Source organism: Oryctolagus cuniculus, chromosome 13 (genome assembly GCF_964237555.1).
Source record: "Oryctolagus cuniculus chromosome 13, mOryCun1.1, whole genome shotgun sequence".
NCBI lineage: Eukaryota > Metazoa > Chordata > Mammalia > Lagomorpha > Leporidae > Oryctolagus > Oryctolagus cuniculus.
In genome coordinates this window covers 85,666,939-85,677,389 of record NC_091444.1, presented here as the reverse complement: position 1 = coordinate 85,677,389, position 10,451 = coordinate 85,666,939, and positions in this window count along the sequence as shown.

Below are 10,451 nucleotides of genomic sequence, written 5' to 3'. Positions count from 1 at the left end.
CGCAATACAAACACGAGTTTAGACAGCAGATCCATTATGAAATAAAGAAAAAACAAAACCAATCAGCGTGTCATGCTCAGATTTCTAGAGGTAACATGACCAACATGAGTTTTTGTGTTTTGGAAAAAGAAATGGAACCCTTTTGCAGAGGGGAATGATAATTAATTCCCCAAATCAGTTTGATAGCAATTTTCAGGTGAATTGAATGAGTTTTCCAAAGCCAGTCAGCTGGGAGGGGTGGATGAATGCGGAAACAGCCTGTTTCCTTGTGACTAAATCAAGCCCACTATCAAAAAGGACTCTTCCATTTCTTTGGCTCTTTTCACATTTTTCTTCTTTATCATGGTTTGTAATGAATTTTCTGATGTGAGCTTTGATTTTGAGGCTGGAATATGGAGTTCAAGACCCGGAAGGCATGGTCTTTTTCAATCAGGGCACAGCTGTTGGCTTGCTCCAATTCTGGCTTTCTGTCATGGTTTTGGGTGCCTCAGCCGAGTTTTGGTTTCTTGAGCGGCAATTTCCTAAAGGATTTCTGGGTCTGAGTTGGTTTTGCCTTCTTCCTTCCCAAATGTTGTATTCTGACGCAATACAAACACGAGTTTAGACAGCAGATCCATTATGAAATAAAGAAAAAACAAAACCAATCAGCGTGTCATGCTCAGATTTCTAGAGGTAACATGACCAACATGAGTTTTTGTGTTTTGGAAAAAGAAATGGAACCCTTTTGCAGAGGGGAATGATAATTAATTCCCCAAATCAGTTTGATAGCAATTTTCAGGTGAATTGAATGAGTTTTCCAAAGCCAGTCAGCTGGGAGGGGTGGATGAATCCGGAAACAGCCTGTTTCCTTGGGACTAAATCAAGCCCACTCTCAAAAAGGACTCTTCCATTTCTTTGGCTCTTTTCACATTTTTCTCCTTTATCATGGTTTGTAATGAATTTTCTGATGTGAGCTTTGATTTTGAGGCTGGAATATGGAGTTCAAGACCCGGAAGGCATGGTCTTTTTCAATCAGGGCACAGCTGTTGGCTTGCTCCAATTCTGGATTTCTGTCATGGTTTTGGGTGCCTCAGCCGAGTTTTGGTTTCTTGAGCGGCAATTTCCTAAAGGATTTCTGGGTCTGAGTTGGTTTTGCCTTCTTCCTTCCCAAATTTTGTATTCTGACGCAATACAAACACGAGTTTAGACAGCAGCTCCATTATGAAATAAAAAAAAGAAAACCAATGAGCGTGTCATGCTTAGAATTCTAGAGGCAGCACGACCAACATGAGTTTTTGTGTTTTGGAAAAAGAAATGGAAGCCTTTTGCAGAGGGGAACGATAATTCATTCCCCCAAATCAGTTTGCCAGCGATTTTCAGGTGAATTGAATGAGTTTTCCAAAGCCAGTCAGCTGGGAGGGGTGGATGAATCCGGAAACAGCCTGTTTCCTTGTGACTAAATCAAGCCCACTATCAAAAAGGACTCTTCCATTTCTTTGGCTCTTTTCACATTTTTCCTCTTTATCATGGTTTGTAATGAATTTTCTGATGTGAGCTTTGATTTTGAGGCTGGAATATGGAGTTCAAGACCCGGAAGGCATGGTCCTTTTCAATCAGGGCACAGCTGTTGGCTTGCTCCAATTCTGGCTTTCTGTCATGGTTTTGGGTGCCTCAGCCGAGTTTTGGTTTCTTGAGCGGCAATTTCCTAAATAATTTCGGGGTCTGAGTTGGTTTTGCCTTCTTCCTTCCCAAATGTTGTATTCTGACGCAATACAAACACGAGTTTAGACAGCAGATCCATTATGAAATAAAGAAAAAACAAAACCAATTAGCGTGTCATGCTCAGAATTCTAGAGGCAACATGACCAACATGAGTTTTTGTGTTTTGGAAAAAGAAATGGAACCCTTTTGCAGAGGGGAACGATAATTAATTCCCCCAATCAGTTTGCCAGTGATTTTCAGGTGAATTGAATGAGTTTTCCAAAGCCAGTCAGCTGGGAGGGGTGGATGAATGCGGAAACAGCCTGTTTCCTTGTGACTAAATCAAGCCCACTATCAAAAAGGACTCTTCCATTTCTTTGGCTCTTTTCACATTTTTCCTCTTTATCATGGTTTGTAATGAATTTTCTGATGTGAGCTTTGATTTTGAGGCTGGAATATGGAGTTCAAGACACGGAAGGCATGGTCCTTTTCAATCAGGGCACAGCTGTTGGCTTGCTCCAATTCTGGCTTTCTGTCATGCTTTTGGGTGCCTCAGCCGAGATTTGGTTTCTTGAGCGGCAATTTCCTAAAGGATTTCTGGGTCTGAGTTGGTTTTGCCTTCTTCCTTCCCAAATTTTGTGTTAAGACGCAATACACACACAAGTTTAGACAGCAGCTCCATTATGAAATAAAAAAAACAAAACCAATTAGCGTGTCATGCTTAGAATTCTAGAGGCAGCACGACCAACATGAGTTTTTGTGTTTGGGAAAAAGAAATGGAAGCATTTGCAGAGGGGAACGATAATTAATTCCCCAAATCAGTTTGCCAGCGATTTTCAGGTGAATTGAATGAGTTTTCCAAAGCCAGTCAGCTGGGAGGGGTGGATGAATCCGGAAACAGCCTGTTTCCTTGTGACTAAATCAAGCCCACTATCAAAAAGGACTCTTCCATTTCTTTGGCTCTTTTCACATTTTTCTTCTTTATCATGGTTTGTAATGAATTTTCTGATGTGAGCTTTGATTTTGAGGATGGAATATGGAGTTCAAGACACGGAAGGAGTGGTCTTTTTCAATCAGGGCACAGCTGTTTGCTGCTCTGATTCTGGCTTTCTGTCATGCTTTTGGATGCCTCAGCCGAGTTTTGGTTTCTTGAACGGCAATTTCCTAAAGGATTTCTGGGTCTGAGTTGGTTTTGCCTTCTTCCTTCCCAAATTTTGTATTCTGACGCAATACAAACACGAGTTTAGACAGCAGATCCATTATGAAATAAAAAAAAAAAAAACCAATAAGCGTGTCATGCTTAGAATTCTAGAGGCAGCACGACCAACATGAGTTTTTGTGTTTTGGAAAAAGAAATGGAAGCCTTTTGCAGAGGGGAACGAAAATTCATTCCCCCAAATCAGTTTGCCAGCGATTTTCAGGGGAATTGAATGAGTTTTCCAAAGCCAGTCAGCTGGGAGGGGTGGATGAATCCGGAAACAGCCTGTTTCCTTGTGACTAAATCAAGCCCACTATCAAAAGGGACTCTTGCATTTCTTTGGCTCTTTTCACATTTTTCCTCTTTATCATGGTTTGTAATGAATTTTCTGATGTGAGCTTTGATTTTGAGGCTGGAATATGGAATTCAAGACACGGAAGGCATGGTCCTTTTCAATCAGGGCACAGCTGTTGGCTTGCTCCAATTCTGGCTTTCTGTCATGCTTTTGGGTGCCTCAGCCGAGTTTTGGTTTCTTGAGCGGCAATTTCCTAAAGGATTTCTGGGTCTGAGTTGGTTTTGCCTTCTTCCTTCCCAAATGTTGTATTCTGACGCAATACAAACACGAGTTTAGACAGCAGATCCTTTATGAAATAAAGAAAAAACAAAACCAATCAGCGTGTCATGCTCAGATTTCTAGAGGTAACATGACCAACATGAGTTTTTGTGTTTTGGAAAAAGAAATGGAACCCTTTTGCAGAGGGGAATGATAATTAATTCCCCAAATCAGTTTGATAGCAATTTTCAGGTGAATTGAATGAGTTTTCCAAAGCCAGTCAGCTGGGAGGGGTGGATGAATCCGGAAACAGCCTGTTCCCGTTGACTAAATCAAGCCCACTATCAAAAAGGACTCTTCCATTTCTTTGGCTCTTTTCACATTTTTCTTCTTTATCATGGTTTGTAATGAATTTTCTGATGTGAGCTTTGATTTTGAGGCTGGAATATGGAGTTCAAGACCCGGAAGGCATGGTCTTTTTCAATCAGGGCACAGCTGTTGGCTTGCTCCAATTCTGGCTTTCTGTCATGGTTTTGGGTGCCTCAGCCGAGTTTTGGTTTCTTGAGCGGCAATTTCCTAAAGGATTTCTGGGTCTGAGTTGGTTTTGCCTTCTTCCTTCCCAAATGTTGTATTCTGACGCAATACAAACACGAGTTTAGACAGCAGATCCATTATGAAATAAAGAAAAAACAAAACCAATTAGCGTGTCATGCTCAGAATTCTAGAGGCAACATGACCAACATGAGTTTTTGTGTTTTGGAAAAAGAAATGGAACCCTTTTGCAGAGGGGAATGATAATTAATTCCCCAAATCAGTTTGATAGCAATTTTCAGGTGAATTGAATGAGTTTTCCAAAGCCAGTCAGCTGGGAGGGGTGGATGAATGCGGAAACAGCCTGTTTCCTTGTGATTAAATCAAGCCCACTATCAAAAAGGACTCTTCCATTTCTTTGGCTCTTTTCACATTTTTCTCCTTTATCATGGTTTGTAATGAATTTTCTGATGTGAGCTTTGATTTTGAGGCTGGAATATGGAGTTCAAGACACGGAAGGCATGGTCTTTTTCAATCAGGGCACAGCTGTTGGCTTGCTCCAATTCTGGCTTTCTGTCATGGTTTTGGGTGCCTCATCCGAGATTTGGTTTCTTGAGCGGCAATTTCCTAAAGGATTTCTGGGTCTGAGTTGGTTTTGCCTTCTTCCTTCCCAAATTTTGTATTAAGACGCAATACACACACGAGTTTAGACAGCAGCTCCATTATGAAATAAAAAAAAACAAAACCAATTAGCGTGTCATGCTTAGAATTCTAGAGGCAGCACGACCAACATGAGTTTTTGTGTTTTGGAAAAAGAAATGGAAGCCTTTTGCAGAGGGGAACGATAATTCATTCCCCAAATCAGTTTGCCAGCGATTTTCAGGTGAATTGAATGAGTTTTCCAAAGCCAGTCAGCTGGGAGGGGTGGATGAATCCGGAAACAGCCTGTTTCCTTGTGATTAAATCAAGCCCACTCTCAAAAAGGACTCTTCCATTTCTTTGGCTCTTTTCACATTTTTCTTCTTTATCATGGTTTGTAATGAATTTTCTGATGTGAGCTTTGATTCTGAGGCTGGAATATGGAGTCCAAGACCCGGAAGGAATGGTCTTTTTCAATCAGGGCACAGCTGTTGGCTTGCTCCAATTCTGGCTTTCTGTCATGGTTTTGGGTGCCTCAGCCGAGTTTTGGTTTCTTGAGCGGCAATTTCCTAAAGGATTTCTGGGTCTGAGTTGGTTTTGCCTTCTTCCTTCCCAAATTTTGTATTCTGACGCAATACAAACACGAGTTTAGACAGCAGATCCATTATGAAATTAAAAAAACAAAACCAATTAGCGAGTCATGCTTAGAATTCTAGAGGCAGCATGACCAACATGAGTTTTTGTGTTTTGGAAAAAGAAATGGAAGCCTTTTGCAGAGGGGAACGATAATTCATTCCCCAAATCAGTTTGCCAGCGATTTTCAGGTGAATTGAATGAGTTTTCCAAAGCCAGTCAGCTGGGAGGGGTGGATGAATCCGGAAACAGCCTGTTTCCTTGTGACTAAATCAAGCCCACTCTCAAAAAGGACTCTTGCATTTCTTTGGCTCTTTTCACATTTTTCTTCTTTATCATGGTTTGTAATGAATTTTCTGATGTGAGCTTTGATTTTGAGGCTGGAATATGGAGTTCAAGACCCGGAAGGCATGGTCTTTTTTTTTTTTTTTTTTTTTTAAACTTTTATTTAATGCATATAAATTTCCAAAGTATGACTTATGGATTACAATGGCTTTCCCCCCATACCGTCCCTCCCACCCACAACCCTCCCCTTTCCCACTCCCTCTCCCCTTCCATTCACATCAAGATTCATTTTCGATTATCTTAATATACAGAAGATCAGCTTAGTATACATTAAGTATGGATTTCAACAGTTTGCTCCCACACAGAAACATAAAGTGAAAAATAATAGATGATTTTTTAAAATGATGATGAAATCAGAGCAGACCTATTGTCATGTTTAATCCCAGTGAGAGTCAAGTTGGGAATTGATAATTTCTTTTTTTTTTTTTTTTTTTTTTTTTTTTTTTACAGAGGATCAGTTTAGTATGCATTAAGTAAGGATTTCAACAGTTTGCACCCCCATAGAAACACAAAGTGCAATATATTGTTTGAGTACTCGTTATAGCATTAAATCTCAATGTACAGCACATTAAGGATAGAGATCCTACATGAGGAGTAAGTGCACAGTGACTCCTGTTGTTGACTTTACCAATTGACACTCCTGTCTATGGCAAGACTGGAGCATAGGCATGGTCTTTTTCAATCAGGGCACAGCTGTTGGCTTGCTCCAATTCTGGCTTTCTGTCATGGTTTTGGGTGCCTCAGCCGAGTTTTGGTTTCTTGAGCGGCAATTTCCTAAAGGATTTCTGGGTCTGAGTTGGTTTTGCCTTCTTCCTTCCCAAATTTTGTATTCTGACGCAATACAAACACGAGTTTAGACAGCAGCTCCATTATGAAATAAAAAAAAGAAAACCAATGAGCGTGTCATGCTTAGAATTCTAGAGGCAGCACGACCAACATGAGTTTTTGTGTTTTGGACAAAGAAATGGAAGCCTTTTGCAGAGGGGAACGATAATTCATTCCCCCAAATCAGTTTGCCAGCGATTTTCAGGTGAATTGAATGAGTTTTCCAAAGCCAGTCAGCTGGGAGGGGTGGATGAATCCGGAAACAGCCTGTTTCCTTGTGACTAAATCAAGCCCACTATCAAAAGGGACTCTTGCATTTCTTTGGCTCTTTTCACATTTTTCCTCTTTATCATGGTTTGTAATGAATTTTCTGATGTGAGCTTTGATTTTGAGGCTGGAATATGGAATTCAAGACACGGAAGGCATGGTCCTTTTCAATCAGGGCACAGCTGTTGGCTTGCTCCAATTCTGGCTTTCTGTCATGCTTTTGGGTCCCTCAGCCGAGTTTTGGTTTCTTGAGCGGCAATTTCCTAAAGGATTTCTGGGTCTGAGTTGGTTTTGCCTTCTTCCTTCCCAAATGTTGTATTCTGACGCAATACAAACACGAGTTTAGACAGCAGATCCTTTATGAAATAAAGAAAAAACAAAACCAATCAGCGTGTCATGCTCAGATTTCTAGAGGTAACATGACCAACATGAGTTTTTGTGTTTTGGAAAAAGAAATGGAACCCTTTTGCAGAGGGGAATGATAATTAATTCCCCAAATCAGTTTGATAGCAATTTTCAGGTGAATTGAATGAGTTTTCCAAAGCCAGTCAGCTGGGAGGGGTGGATGAATCCGGAAACAGCCTGTTCCCGTTGACTAAATCAAGCCCACTATCAAAAAGGACTCTTCCATTTCTTTGGCTCTTTTCACATTTTTCTTCTTTATCATGGTTTGTAATGAATTTTCTGATGTGAGCTTTGATTTTGAGGCTGGAATATGGAGTTCAAGACCCGGAAGGCATGGTCTTTTTCAATCAGGGAACAGCTGTTGGCTTGCTCCAATTCTGGCTTTCTGTCATGGTTTTGGGTGCCTCAGCCGAGTTTTGGTTTCTTGAGCGGCAATTTCCTAAAGGATTTCTGGGTCTGAGTTGGTTTTGCCTTCTTCCTTCCCAAATGTTGTATTCTGACGCAATACAAACACGAGTTTAGACAGCAGATCCATTATGAAATAAAGAAAAAACAAAACCAATTAGCGTGTCATGCTCAGAATTCTAGAGGCAACATGACCAACATGAGTTTTTGTGTTTTGGAAAAAGAAATGGAACCCTTTTGCAGAGGGGAATGATAATTAATTCCCCAAATCAGTTTGATAGCAATTTTCAGGTGAATTGAATGAGTTTTCCAAAGCCAGTCAGCTGGGAGGGGTGGATGAATGCGGAAACAGCCTGTTTCCTTGTGACTAAATCAAGCCCACTATCAAAAAGGACTCTTCCATTTCTTTGGCTCTTTTCACATTTTTCTCCTTTATCATGGTTTGTAATGAATTTTCTGATGTGAGCTTTGATTTTGAGGCTGGAATATGGAGTTCAAGACACGGAAGGCATGGTCTTTTTCAATCAGGGCACAGCTGTTGGCTTGCTCCAATTCTGGCTTTCTGTCATGGTTTTGGGTGCCTCAGCCGAGATTTGGTTTCTTGAGCGGCAATTTCCTAAAGGATTTCTGGGTCTGAGTTGGTTTTGCCTTCTTCCTTCCCAAATTTTGTATTAAGACGCAATACACACACGAGTTTAGACAGCAGCTCCATTATGAAATAAAAAAAAACAAAACCAATTAGCGTGTCATGCTTAGAATTCTAGAGGCAGCACGACCAACATGAGTTTTTGTGTTTTGGAAAAAGAAATGGAAGCCTTTTGCAGAGGGGAACGATAATTCATTCCCCAAATCAGTTTGCCAGCGATTTTCAGGTGAATTGAATGAGTTTTCCAAAGCCAGTCAGCTGGGAGGGGTGGATGAATCCGGAAACAGCCTGTTTCCTTGTGATTAAATCAAGCCCACTCTCAAAAAGGACTCTTCCATTTCTTTGGCTCTTTTCACATTTTTCTTCTTTATCATGGTTTGTAATGAATTTTCTGATGTGAGCTTTGATTCTGAGGCTGGAATATGGAGTTCAAGACCCGGAAGGAATGGTCTTTTTCAATCAGGGCACAGCTGTTGGGTTGCTCCAATTCTGGCTTTCTGTCATGGTTTTGGGTGCCTCAGCCGAGTTTTGGTTTCTTGAGCGGCAATTTCCTAAAGGATTTCTGGGTCTGAGTTGGTTTTGCCTTCTTCCTTCCCAAATTTTGTATTCTGACGCAATACAAACACGAGTTTAGACAGCAGATCCATTATGAAATTAAAAAAACAAAACCAATTAGCGAGTCATGCTTAGAATTCTAGAGGCAGCATGACCAACATGAGTTTTTGTGTTTTGGAAAAAGAAATGGAAGCCTTTTGCAGAGGGGAATGATAATTCATTCCCCAAATCAGTTTGCCAGCGATTTTCAGGTGAATTGAATGAGTTTTCCAAAGCCAGTCAGCTGGGAGGGGTGGATGAATCCGGAAACAGCCTGTTTCCTTGTGACTAAATCAAGCCCACTCTCAAAAAGGACTCTTGCATTTCTTTGGCTCTTTTCACATTTTTCTTCTTTATCATGGTTTGTAATGAATTTTCTGATGTGAGCTTTGATTTTGAGGCTGGAATATGGAGTTCAAGACCCGGAAGGCATGGTCTTTTTTTTTTTTTTTTTTTTTTTTAAACTTTTATTTAATGCATATAAATTTCCAAAGTATGACTTATGGATTACAATGGCTTTCCCCCCATACCGTCCCTCCCACCCACAACCCTCCCCTTTCCCACTCCCTCTCCCCTTCCATTCACATCAAGATTCATTTTCGATTATCTTAATATACAGAAGATCAGCTTAGTATACATTAAGTATGGATTTCAACAGTTTGCTCCCACACAGAAACATAAAGTGAAAAATAATAGATGATTTTTTAAAATGATGATGAAATCAGAGCAGACCTATTGTCATGTTTAATCCCAGTGAGAGTCAAGTTGGGAATTGATAATTTCTTTTTTTTTTTTTTTTTTTTTTTTACAGAGGATCAGTTTAGTATGCATTAAGTAAGGATTTCAACAGTTTGCACCCCCATAGAAACACAAAGTGCAATATATTGTTTGAGTACTCGTTATAGCATTAAATCTCAATGTACAGCACATTAAGGATAGAGATCCTACATGAGGAGTAAGTGCACAGTGACTCCTGTTGTTGACTTTACCAATTGACACTCCTGTCTATGGCAAGACTGGAGCATAGGCATGGTCTTTTTCAATCAGGGCACAGCTGTTGGCTTGCTCCAATTCTGGCTTTCTGTCATGGTTTTGGGTGCCTCAGCCGAGTTTTGGTTTCTTGAGCGGCAATTTCCTAAAGGATTTCTGGGTCTGAGTTGGTTTTGCCTTCTTCCTTCCCAAATTTTGTATTCTGACGCAATACAAACACGAGTTTAGACAGCAGCTCCATTATGAAATAAAAAAAAGAAAACCAATGAGCGTGTCATGCTTAGAATTCTAGAGGCAGCACGACCAACATGAGTTTTTGTGTTTTGGACAAAGAAATGGAAGCCTTTTGCAGAGGGGAACGATAATTCATTCCCCCAAATCAGTTTGCCAGCGATTTTCAGGTGAATTGAATGAGTTTTCCAAAGCCAGTCAGCTGGGAGGGGTGGATGAATCCGGAAACAGCCTGTTTCCTTGTGACTAAATCAAGCCCACTATCAAAAAGGACTCTTGCATTTCTTTGGCTCTTTTCACATTTTTCCTCTTTATCATGGTTTGTAATGAATTTTCTGATGTGAGCTTTGATTTTGAGGCTGGAATATGGAGTTCAAGACCCGGAAGGCATGGTCCTTTTCAATCAGGGCACAGCTGTTGGCTTGCTCCAATTCTGGCTTTCTGTCATGGTTTTGGGTGCCTCAGCCGAGTTTTGGTTTCTTGAGCGGCAATTTCCTAAATAATTTCGG